We start from the raw sequence: 12,643 nt of genomic DNA on the forward strand, positions 1-12,643 counted from the left end.
TTAGGGGTTAAATCAGGTTGCAAGATTTTAAAGGCCCGCTGAGAAGGGTTCAGCTTTTTGGGTTGGGCCTCTGCTTCAGGGTTCTGGAGTCTGGATTTGGGTTCTGGAGTCTGGATATGGGTTCTTCCTGCAGAGCGCTTCGCCGGTAGATCAGTGATGGGTGAATGTGTGTCTTTCTGGGTCCTCAACAGCGCCTATTTATCCATTTTCCAAAGGGGTGGGGAGGCTGATTATACTATGCCCAACCCTCTAAGAATCTGATAGGTCAGAGAATTCCCTCTCCCCTGATTTGAGAAGGGAACAGTGTGTCATCATGTGTCAGAGTGACACTGTGTTTATGGTCCAGAGAAAATCCTCCCCTTTGTTTCTACCCAGAAAATATATTTTTCCTAAAAAAACATTTCCAATATCCCCAACTTGTTAATAATACATATTTACATTACAGATTAACTGAGGTATGTTTCTGTCAAAACCTCATCTTCCTACGAGTTTTGGTTCACAAATGAGTTTTTCGCGCTTTTGGGCGGTTACTCAGTGTCAGTTCTGTACCAATTTATTATATACATTCACATACCTTCTGGACATATCCCTGTAAATTTTCATATTCCTAACATGATCACAATAGCTAGAATATGAACGTTTCCGTGGTTCAGTCTCTGAATATCCCACAGATTCCAGATTAGTTTTAAACTGTGAGCGAACTTTTTATTTCAATAACCCATAAATTCCATATTTTTATCAGTTCAGCATAATTTGCTATAAGTCTTTTTCTCAAACATATTTTCTGTGCTTTCTGAATCCACAAACGGGTTGTCTCCGCCTCCAAGGTCTTGGCTGGGCCGGAGAGTCACATGGGCTTGTCTTCCTGGGCAGTTGGTTTCAGTTCACACCCAAGTTAGCATTTTCTTTCAGTTCAAGAAGCCCATTGTCTCTTTACCGGAGCAGCAGAGCAAGTCTCCTCCTCTTCTCAGTAGCATCCAAATGAGATATCCTCTCCTTTTGGTGGGAAGGAAAAGGGTGGTGTGTTCTCAGTGGGGGAAAACCTCTTTGAAGTTTTAGCTGAATCAGGTTACCTTACAGTAAATTGTGACATTGTTCCTTTTGAAAATTAAAGTTCTGATTTTAAAATAAGTAAACATATCTTCAATTCCCGTCTTTTTCAAAATGAAAATTAATAGTGGCAACCTATATTGCATTTGATGGAAGTCTCTTCGGCCCCCACACTTTGATTTTGAGGCACAAGTTTAACATGACAGGTTTAGAGGTCGCCAGCTTCTGACAGAGGCGAGTAGCGGTATTGTGCCTATTTTCAACATATTTTCCCAAGCAAGCATCTTTAAATGTGGATTTTCTTCTGATAAATGTACTTCTGCTGACATTGTATTTATGCGGATTCTTGAAGTAGCATGATGTTTAACACCCACCAAGGAGGTTGGATCTTTTGTGTGGTTTGTGAACCATGATTTTTGCAAATTTGACAACCAAGAAAAACGGATTTCCAAACAACTCTGTGTTTCTTTTGCAATCAGCATTGCTTTTTCAAGTAGTTTCAGGCTGCTCTGTGGGTAGCCCAATGGTGGGTTTTGGCAGTGGTCTCCTGTGTTACCAATGACATAGGCAACAGTGGATTGGCGGCCTATTTTTCAGATTTTTCCTGCGCACTTCTGGATGATTTTAGCGTGCATAATGCTTTACAGCGGCCATTCTGATGTTCCTGATGCACACAGCGCACAGGAATGTTGCAGGGCCTGGACTAGTGGGTTAAAACATCCCACAATCCCACTAACATAAAATAACATAACATTTAGAAGTGTGCCTGTTAATATTATGTGCTATGTAGGAGATGCAGTAGCTGTTTCAGAAAGTTATTTTCACCACACTGAAGATAGTTGAGGCGTGGCCTCATAATCCTGTCTGATAAGGAATAGCGGTATGGACCCAAGCTTTAAAGGCCTCGATTGCTGTAAACATGACTTTTCCTCCAAAGTGTCTAGCAAAGGAGGCAGTAGCTCCCACCTGTCGTTTCATGGTAAAAATCGCCTTTTGAAGCTAGTGGCATACCTTCATTTGAGCTGATTCTGTAGGTTCTCAGCCTTCAATGGCATCTTGAACTTCAGGAAAGTAATGGCACTGCCCCAGATTGTTGCTTTGTAATCCTCCATGTTGTCACCTCAGAGTATACTGACCCTTTATCTATTTTCAAATAAATGGTGTCACTAGCTCAAGGTGGTGAATCAGGGCCTTGTCAATTAGGTGTACTGCATGAAGCCTCCACATAACTGTTCATTTATAATCACCCATCGCCAAAATAGTGGTGTAGTCAGCCAGTATCTCTAACTGGATGGGCATCCATATGTGGGATGAATACATCAATCCTTGAAAAGGAAGAGTGGACAGCTGAGAAGAACGAGAATTCCGAACTGCCACTGCGCTCACTTTATACATCTTTCATGTCCTTGGTGTCCACAAAGATCTTCAGTGTTGAGCGTAACCCCATTTCAGTTGTCAGTCAGATTGACCCATCAAAGTCCTTGTGATGCCTCAGCTAAGAAAGCCTCTTTCTGTTGCAGAAATTAATTTGTCAGGTTATCAGTACATAAACATTCAGTATGGTAAGTGTATCCCACCATACCGGTCTGCTTGCCATCACATAATGTCCCAGTTGGTCGGCAAAAGACTGAGGAGGCAGCAACATAGCCGTAGTGCAATTCAGATGTAACACAGTGCTATATTGTGCACTGTTAAAACACCTTTCCGCCCTTACCATATTCATTGGCCTTCTGTAGCATTAATACAACCTGCTAATGTCTTTTAGAGTAGTTCACAATCTTCATTGTATCAAGGAAATGGTTACCATTGAAGGACAGCAGTTTTTAATGAGTAAGTGCCCATATTCCTTCTAGCTTCCATCTAGCGACAGGAAAACAATAGTACTCTCATACACTTTGCACTTCCCCACACACTTATATTGCATAAAATGTAACCAAAAACAAATAAACCTTTCTCTTAATCGTTAAATACTTCTCTTCCCATCCCCAAATGATTCTGTTGTCATAACACACAATGAGAAATTGGGGATCGAAAAGTAATGCTTTGTTGTTTTGGCTTACCACAGCTCACTGATTTGTATGTTTAGTCAGTCAACTGAAATAGGTTGTACCCAGGCAGTGTCCCTCTGAGGGAAGCCTTAAGTGAACCCCTACCACCAAACCCAGACTAAACACTTACCGGGCCCAGTCTAGGACCATTTTTTAATTCAATGTTCTTTCGGGGCTAAGCACGTCACAGACTTCAGTTCAATCCCTTTTTAAACTCCATGAGCCCCAACTTTTCAAACTGTGACTCTTTCTTTGTTCCGTCTAGGAGGTTTCCCTTTATTAGGGCCAGGAGATCATGTTCCTTTCTTTTCACCTGAAATGTGTCTTTCAGCCATACGTGTTATCTGTCTTCACCCTTTATGTAGGTGTGCCTACACCATTTCATTCTAGTCCTGTTTTTCACGGAGGTCCACGCTGTAAGATGGTTTCCGATTTTTGCATCTGGACGTGTTGCCTACTCCCAAGCATCTTGGCGTCTAGTGGAAAACTATGTCTTGCTATCGTGAAAGACATGGAGTATAGAGGGAAGATCAGCATGTGTCAAATCTCCAATCCTCTGAGTTTAACTGCTTCCAAAGACTTCCTCTGCTTTTTGACCTGGAGATTGTAGTCAGGGGGGATAGTAGGACAGCAATACCTGATGGGATACTCCCCTGAATTCTAATTAAAGAGTAATTGTCATAATAATTTAGAGGTTTGACAAACATGCCCTCCTATAGGTCTTACTGTAGGAAAACTCTGGGCTCTTTCCACTAATAACAATTTTGACAAACCCCAGTTTTCAGTGTGTTCCTGAACCAGCCCTTCAGAAAGAGTGCCATACTCTTTGACTCTAAACAAACCCTTAGTAAACCAACCAGACATATGTTATAGCTTAATTATACCTTGTTATACCTGGGATGAATGGTTTTCTGAATCTTTGACTTTCATTTGCAAGACATAATACTTCATATCTGGCACCTTGACGTGTCATGAGTTTCCCCCACTGTATCCTTCAGCAATGACGCACCCTGACCTCTACCTGTGTCACTCATCCTGCAACCTTCCCAATGTCTGGTCTCACCATAATAACATCAGCCCCCACTTATTTGTTGCTTCCCTGCAATTTCTTACTATTGTGCAGGACTGACTTAAGCACCTCATCGTCACCGCAGGAGTGTTACAGCTCCTCTACTGTTACCCCAAGCTAGGGGCTCTTGGCTGTGCAGTTGGTGACTTTCTCCTTCTGAGCCTTCCATCTGCTTGAGTGAATATGTCAATCTTTGCATAGGTCTTCTGTGTTTTATCCTCGGCCATATTTGGGGGCATTAGGAGGTCCTCCCTAATTGCAGCGGATCTGGCACACAAATATGGCCTCCAGGCGTAGTTTGCATGACAGCCTGGGCGCGCGCCTCGTATCGTACACCAATCGTCTGATCCACGCACCTTTGGGAATTGCACTTGGATCCTAATGGGGATAAGTCCCAGCCGTCACCCACTTAAACACATGGAAACCCAGTCTATTCTGACAGCCCACTGGGGATTTCAGTCAGTGTGCTGGGGTCCTTGACTCCTTTGGGCTCGCTGCAAGGGTCCCATCTTCTAAGACATCTTTGGTAAAAATGTTGCATTCCCATGGGGATACCGGGATGCAGGGCCAGAATTGCCCTCCTCCTTCCCACAACCGAACCTCTGAACATTCACAGGCCTCCATATCAATTGACATTTACCATAATCTGTTCTTCTGTAGAGATTCGACACTGAGTCGCAATGCTTGCCATCCTGACCTGGCTTACGGTTCCGCCGCAATCATTGCTAGTGGGTAAGGGCACTCCAAATATTTTGGGATACACCTGGGGGCAATCGCTTTTGTTCCACTTCATCTGCCAACCTTCTCACCCACCACTACTACTGCAGGATTTGGACACCAGAGCTCCTCTACCCCTCAGAGCAATGTGTGCATTTTTCGTTTGCCTGAGGGGGGCTGTTGCAATAATGAATCTATGCACCCCCACATCTTCTGTATTGCCTCTCTTCAGGCTCACTGGCTCCCACATTAACCAATGTCTGACCCTTACATTGACATTCTGGGAGTGTGTGGCCCACACTGTTTCTGCCACACTGCAGCTGTCAACTTGATCTGGCTGCTGAGTCTGGGAGGAGAGGGATTCCTTCAAACTTGCTCACCCTTTTGAAAGTAGGCCCGCAGCGGAAGGGGTGCAGTTAGAGCAGCCTTGGAGAGAGCTTCAGTCCACAGAGGGTTCTCCCCAGCTTGGATTTTGTTAGGGCTACCAAACTCCCTCTCCACCTTCACACTTCTTGCAAACAAACCACTCTTCTTATGACAACAACAAGCAAAGGACTCTTATCACAACAGCCATAATTGGACTCTTTTCAACAGGCCTGTTATGGAGAAGTCTAATTTAGAAATTTGCCTGTATGAGGGGGAGTCCATTGTCGACTCATCTTTGGACATTTGAAGATGGATACACCTGGAAATCTGTTAGTGGTTTAGTATGCTCCAAAGTCCTTTTCCATAGAGGGGAAACTGAATGCTCCAATAAAAGAGAGGACATTTCCTCTAACCATACCAAGGGAATATTTGGGATGACCTGGTGGCTGGGCAAGGCCTAATGCAGCTGGGGTTGTGGGATCACTTCTAGGTTGGACTCATTCCTACCTGGCCTACAATCTGGCCCTCACCCATCACTTGTAGCTGTTCTGCTGGGGCCACTCCCCCACTCATCACTTGTACCTGCTGGAGTCTCCAAGACAGCTGTAAATCACAGATAATAGTTAGAATATTACAGGTGAGCCGCGGGATCATCAGCCTTGTCATTTTCATGTCTCCTCTGGCCATTACACATAGTGCATGCTTCCAGACAAAACCAGTAGAAGTGCTTCAAATCAATTGTGGTATGAACATACTTCCTATCAATAGTTGCTTTCTCTTATTAAGTGGCTAAGTAAAGAGTGATCAGGAATTGCTTTCCTCTCCCTTCCCTCTCCCATGTGGGTAGCTTGGCAGTGGGGACTCGGCTGTTTTAGAATAGCCATTTTGAGAGACCTTGAGTGTGTTGGGTCTGGGAGTATTTGATCATGATGTGCTTGGGGGGGGGATCTACCTTTTTATTTTTACTAGATGGATTGTGGTCAGAGCATTAAATTGAGTGAAGATTATATGAATTGACTAAGACTGTGTTTCAATGCATAGCTTCTACCTAGTGGAAATGCATTACTTGTCAACAAACTGAACACAATGAGAAGAGCTATTTAATGGCCCCTAAGAAAAAAAATCTTGAAAGATTTCCTAATGGAAAGAAAATAGGCATTGACATGGAGCAACAGTGGGAATTCTACAAGGTAGACACTTTTTATTTTTTTTAACAACTTTATTTTTCACGGTTACAGCGTTAATCATGCATTACAAGGTTATTGCGAGTCCCTTTACCATTAGAATGTCTGCCGCGGATTCTCCTCCACCTCCCATCAACCAATCTCCCCCCATCCCTTTAGTCTGAGGCGCTCTGGTGGGTTGGCGACCCATCAGGGCTTAGGGGACCCAGAGAATGTGCCACCAAGCGGGGTTGGAATGTTAGCGCCGGGAATTTGGAGTGGTAGTCCAGTACTGGCGCCCAGCAGTCCGTGAAACGGTGGAGTGCCCCCTCCTTTGCTGCCGTGACCTTCTCTGCCACCAGGATCTCCCAGATCTTTAACCACCAGAGGGCTAGCAGCGGGCCCTCCTGTGTCTTCCACTTCCGAGCCACTGTGATCTTTGCCGCAAGCAGTAGATGAGTCAACAGTTTGGCGGATCGGCCTGTTTTCGGATAGTAGTCCGGGCTTGCCACCCCAAGGAGGACCACCTCCGGGTCCATCGGCAGTTTACGCTGAGTGATGTCTTCCACGACCCGCAGGACCTCCCTCCAAAAGGCTTGGACTGTCGGGCATTCCCACCACATGTGGAAGAAGGATCCCTGCTCGCCGCAGCGTCTCCAGCAGCCCAGGTCGACATCAGCATTGCAGTAGTGCAGGCGGACCGGGGAGTAGTACCAGCGGTGGAGGAGCTTCAAGGCGCACTCCTTGTTTGTGACGCATCTGGATGTTGAGTTTATCCTGGACCATATCTCCACCCATGTTTGGTCCTCCACGGGATGCCCCAAGTCCGCTTCCCATCTGGACATGTATGGTGGTCTGGTCTGCAGCATGTCCTGCGGGAGGAGGCGGTACAGTTTGGAGATCTGGCCTCGACCTGTGTTTTCCGTTGACGCCTGTTCAAGGGGGTGGAGGTCCCGGGTAGCTCCCCGGCGAACCGCTGGCTGTGATATCCAGTGATGGAGTTGGATGTATGTAAACCGCTCTCCTTCCGTTAGCTGAAAGTGAGCTTTGCATTCCTCAAAGCTGAGTGGGGTGGTAGCTGCGTAGAGTTGAGAGAGGGTTCGGAGGCCTCCTTTAGTCCAACGGTTGAATCGGGCTGCCTCCATACCCGGTCTGAAGGCGGGATTCCATATGACCGGGGATAGAGGGCTCAAGCCCCCGGGGACCTTTCTCCTCCGTCGGGCCCATGCCCATGCTTCCAGGGTCTCCTTGGTTGACGATAGCATCTGGGGTTCTTGGCTCCGGGGGGACCCGGGGATATGCAGCAGAGAGTGTAACTGCGGCTGGCATCTGGCTTGTTCAATGTGGGACCCTTTCCGGGAGGTCTCTGGATTTACCCAGGCTCCAGCGCTGGCCAGTTGGGCCCCTAGGAAATAGTTCATCAGGTTGGGGAGCCCAAAGCCACCCCACTTGGCGGCACCGGTCATGACCCTCATGGGTATCCTGGCTCTGCGTCCCCTCCATACAAATTTCCCTAGTTTCTTCTGTAGGCGTTCCAGGGCCTGTTTTGGGGGGGATCGGGAGAGCGGAGCACAGGTACAACAGCCTAGGGAGGAGATTCATTTTGCACGCTGTGACCCGACCCAATAGAGAGATCTCTTGACTGTCCCAACGTTGGAGGTCCTCCTCCAGTTCCTTGAAAAGCGGGGGGAAGAAGGTAGACACTCTTGATTGTTTATGGATGGCCAAATAAAATCATTTCCAAAAGTAATATTGTTTGCCGACATCAATAACGAGCAGATCTCTTAAACCGAGAGCACAGAAGGGACCACCAATAACGTATTTGGATATGCCTAGTGTGAGGGTAGGTAAAGGAAGGAGATGTTCCAGTTTTACGCAGTGACATCAATTCACTATAATGGCAGAGGGAGTTACGACATCACAGAAGTGGGCATATAACCTTTGATTCTGTCAATGCCATGACAGATAATGTCATGTGACCTTTGACCCTGACAACGTCTTCGCAGATGACACTAAAGTTAAAACACTTTGACAGCGTGTTGTATACCTCTTTAGTTAATGTTCAACATCCTCTCTGTTGACTACCTTTCCCTGAAAAAATGTCATTTGTGGTTGATCGATCATTTAAAAATGTTGTCATGATCTGGCACCTTACTACCATTCTTATCTTGCTATCTATACCCCACCCCCTCCCTCCCCCCCGCCCACTTTTTAATTTTTATGATTGGCCCTTATCGATTGAGCATTCCTTACCCTCTCGTTGCTGAGTCTTCGTCAAGTTGCTGTTCACATCTAGCACCAAAACCTTGGCGCGCCCTTCAGCTTTCTGTAGGGCCTGCACCTACTCTGCACTTCTTGTTGCTTGTTACAGACCATAAAGATCTATTTTCACTCTAACTGAAACATCATCTTTCTGTTGCTGTTTTAACATTACATATACTATACTGCACATTTAAATGTTCAAAGCACCTTGGCGAACGTGATTAAAAATACCTTAAACAAAAGCAAAGGTTATTGAAGCAGACAAAGGGTGTTTAAGTTACCAGCTAGTATAATGTACCAGTAGTGAAGCCATGAACATCCAAGGCACTCCAAACACAGTCGACAGAGGCCGTGAGCAAGAGCCATTAGATGACGTTTGGACTCTTGGCCAGTTATTGCAGTCCTGTGCCAGCTATAGCAGCACACGCAAGGTACAGTTATCATAAGATAAATACAGACTCCTATGGTAAATTGCTGCCCTTGCATGCAAGGACCAGCCTTTTTACCCATTGTTACAGCCAAGTGAGCATCTGGCAATTTAGGACTCCTACAATATAGTTCAATCGAACAGATTTATTTTTTTACAAAACATATAAGCCCAATGTTTGGGGTGAACTGGGTAAGTGAATGAGGGGGTCTTTAAAGAAAACAAAAAGGGAGCAATCCTTACTCGCTTGAGGGCCATAGCTTGTCATGTTGTACCTCCCTTCGATGGGGTACGCCTCCTGGATGTCAAATGAAAGTCACATAGTCAATACAGGGATTTAAGTTTACACTGTACTTCTGTCTTGGCTTAGTTGATTCTTTCCACTGTTGTCATATTCAGCATGCTGTGTTCTCTAGGTGGCCCTCTCCACCTGCCGGACTTGTGGAACCCTGGTTTGTTTCAGGCGAGGCGACACGTGGGTCATGTGCCAGGGAGCTTTGGATCAGACCCACTTGGCACTGGTAACTGACTATACCACTGTTATTTCTAGCACAAAGTGTTAAGGTACCACTTACACTGGCCATTTCTAGACTTCTTCTCAACCTCCTTGTCTGGTCTGCTGTCTCCTACTGCCTCTCCCTGCAACAATTGGCCCTCTTCACCTCCCCTTTTAGCTTCTCGTTTTACCGCAGTGATCATTTTCTTTCACCCTTCTGCACTCTCTCCTTGCTCCTAGCTTGTCTTAATTTCCCTCTCTTGCTCCACCTCCTTCCTTCACGTGTCTTTCCACTGTCTACCTCCTTCACTCTCTACTCATCCCAGCTTTTTCCACTTCCCTCTTTCCTATTCCCCTCTCCAGGTCTTTTCTTTCTCCACTTTGCTTTTCGGTGCCTTCTCCAGATAATTCCTATGTCTCCTTCCATCCTCTCGCTGCTTCGAAAAACCTCCCCAACGTCCTCCCTGCTGCTTGCTCTCTTCTCTTCTTCTCTCCTCGTTTGCTCTTCCTCTCTGCCCCAAATCTCCACTGCTTTCCTTCCTTCAACACCCAGCATGGGATGAAGTCTACTTATTTTTCAGCCTAACACTGCCATGCGTGAGTGTATTCTCTGAACTGTGCACAGCTGTAGTTTGCAGCATGGTTACACTAGTATGTGTCGTGGGTAATGAGAGGGAAGGGTCAGGACATTGCGGATGACACCAAGGGTTAAAGATGCTGGGGGGGGGGCACCCCCCCTCCCTGTTAGTCACATAGCAGGTGGTGCAACTCCTTAGCCTGCTATTTTAGCCATTTCGTTTGTTACCCTCTGGCTCGGTGGACCAATGTGAAAGTGTAGAGTTGCAAGGTAAACCACACCATAATCCGAGGGCTGCTTTCTTTATTCAATGAAAGATAAGTGGAGCGTGTTCAGTTAACAGCCTAAACTGGTGGCCCCTATTATAGTATCTAAGGGTCGCAAAAGTCCGTTTTATGGCAAGATGCTCCAGTTCGATTGTAAAAAACAAGTTCTTGTGGAAAACGTTTCCTGCTAATATGCAGGATAGGTTGTTCACATTCACCTCTTTCTTGGGATAGTACTACATATTTCCCCCAAATCCACGCTTGAGCAATCTATTTGTAGAATAAACTGTTTGAAGAAGTCGGGCATAATTAGGAGCCGTGGTTAACAAACGCATCACTTTAATCCTTGAAAGCCTTTTGGCTTATACCATCGAATTTTTGTTGAGTGCGTGGTTCTTGAATGGTCCGTTAGTGATCCAGCCAAGGAGGACACCTGGGAACAAATTAGGTTATTACCTAATGAGGTCAAAAAAGGTCTAAAGGTCCATCTTGGTTATTGGTGGTAGTAGATGATCGAAGGCACCCATTTCCCCCCTCTGCTGTTTGGACTAGTCCCTTCCTGACCTGCAAGTTTATGCACTGATCATGCATAAGACACTTCTCTGAAGATGCGGTCAAATGACATTTGATGTTCGCTCCTAGTCCAGCCTTTCAAAGGGTCTGAATCTCCAAGTACAGAGTGCACATGGGCTCTCCCCACACTTTTGTTAAATCAAAGATGGTAATGTAAGAAGAGGTTCTGATCCTTTCACTCATTTCATCAACTCTAGGCCATGTGATGAGCATCAAAATAGGGGATCTCATTAACCTTACATGCCACACCATAGTTTAGTGACTTACTCACGGCACCTACAATGCTCCTTTCACTTGTTTTGTGGCATTAGTTGCCATGGCGTCTGCACTTCAATGCATAGTTCCTCATGCTCACACACCCCTATATTAAGTAGATTGTACGTTTCTGTTAGGAAGACAGTTCAAGCTCTGAGCTCTTTCATTATACAGAATGTGATTCATAAAGATGACCCTTTATCAAATTCATGAAGTCCGAAATATTGATGTCAAAATCATGTCTAGCTTTGTATCCCTCATCGATTGCCAACTGAGTGAATGAGTTTGCTGTTCTGGAGCTCACATGACGAGTGTTGTTACTGCTGGTCCTCACCTTCAATTAGAAGTTGTTGCTGTCATATTTCAGATTTTTGATTCATCACTAGGGCCACTGTAAGTTTCCCTCATTCTAGGACACCTTCATTTAGCTACTCACCCTGAAAGTGAAACCACAGCAGCTTGTCAGGGAAAGAACGTTCCATGACAGGTGCCATTTTTTTTTCACAATCTTACCTTTCTTTGTAATCTGTTCACATGGTGCTTTCCACCATTTGTGCTAAATGATCCTCTTCTCTTACCATTGGAGAAATGCATCATGGCAACCTATGGCCAATTGATGATGACAACCGCTTGGCCAGCCCCCCTGTATACTTCCATTCCTTGGCAGTGATGGCAAAACATACCTCAAAGATTGGAGACTGTCATGTCTGCCCTCTGTGTGCAACACGTGACCTGCGAACGAGTAAACGATGTACATCATACTGTTCGTTTCTGGTGTGCCTGAGTGGTAGAGAGACCCATCCCTGAATGGTTCTACGTTATTTTGCCGCGGGATTTTTCATCGCGGGACTTTTCATTGCCTTTTTTTATCGAAAAAAACTCAGTTTATTTTTTGGGGGGGATTATTCCCTTTCACCCACTAATATTTATTACATTTCTAAACCCCTTCCCCCCCCCCCAAAAAAAGATATTTTTTTTCGATAAAAAAACCGCGAGGAAAAGTCCTGCGACGAAAAATCCCGCAGCAAAAGAATGGTATACCAAATCTGGCAGGGCAATGGCAAATGGAATGGTTCCAAATCACTTGAGCTCATTTTAACGACCTTGGAAGGATGATGGGCAGAGTAAATCTGGTAAAGTGAGAGCTCAGAGGCTTCCAGTAGACTAGACCAAGTGGTAGATCAACAGATGATAGAGTAGGGTCTTGAAAATACTATCGCAGGGACTTTTGCCTCAAAACAAATGTCATTCTCCTGGTACACCGTCATTTCATCGACTGGCTTTTCACGGGGTTTTTTGCCGCGATTTTTTTTTCGATAAAAAAACGGCGATGAAAAGTCCTGCGACGAAAAATCCCGCGGCAAAATAACCTAG

The 12,643-nt window shown here is 45.4% G+C and overlaps 1 protein-coding gene across 2 annotated transcripts in view; it reads left to right on the forward strand.

The window, feature by feature from the left end:
* Positions 1 to 12,643, forward strand: part of PRMT3 (protein arginine methyltransferase 3) — a 2,239,468-nt gene that overhangs the window by 769,938 nt on the left and 1,456,887 nt on the right. The window lies entirely within an intron of this gene.

Source organism: Ambystoma mexicanum, chromosome 11, assembly GCF_040938575.1.
Source record: "Ambystoma mexicanum isolate Mex_15411 chromosome 11, UKY_AmexF1_1, whole genome shotgun sequence".
Classification (NCBI taxonomy): domain Eukaryota; kingdom Metazoa; phylum Chordata; class Amphibia; order Caudata; family Ambystomatidae; genus Ambystoma; species Ambystoma mexicanum.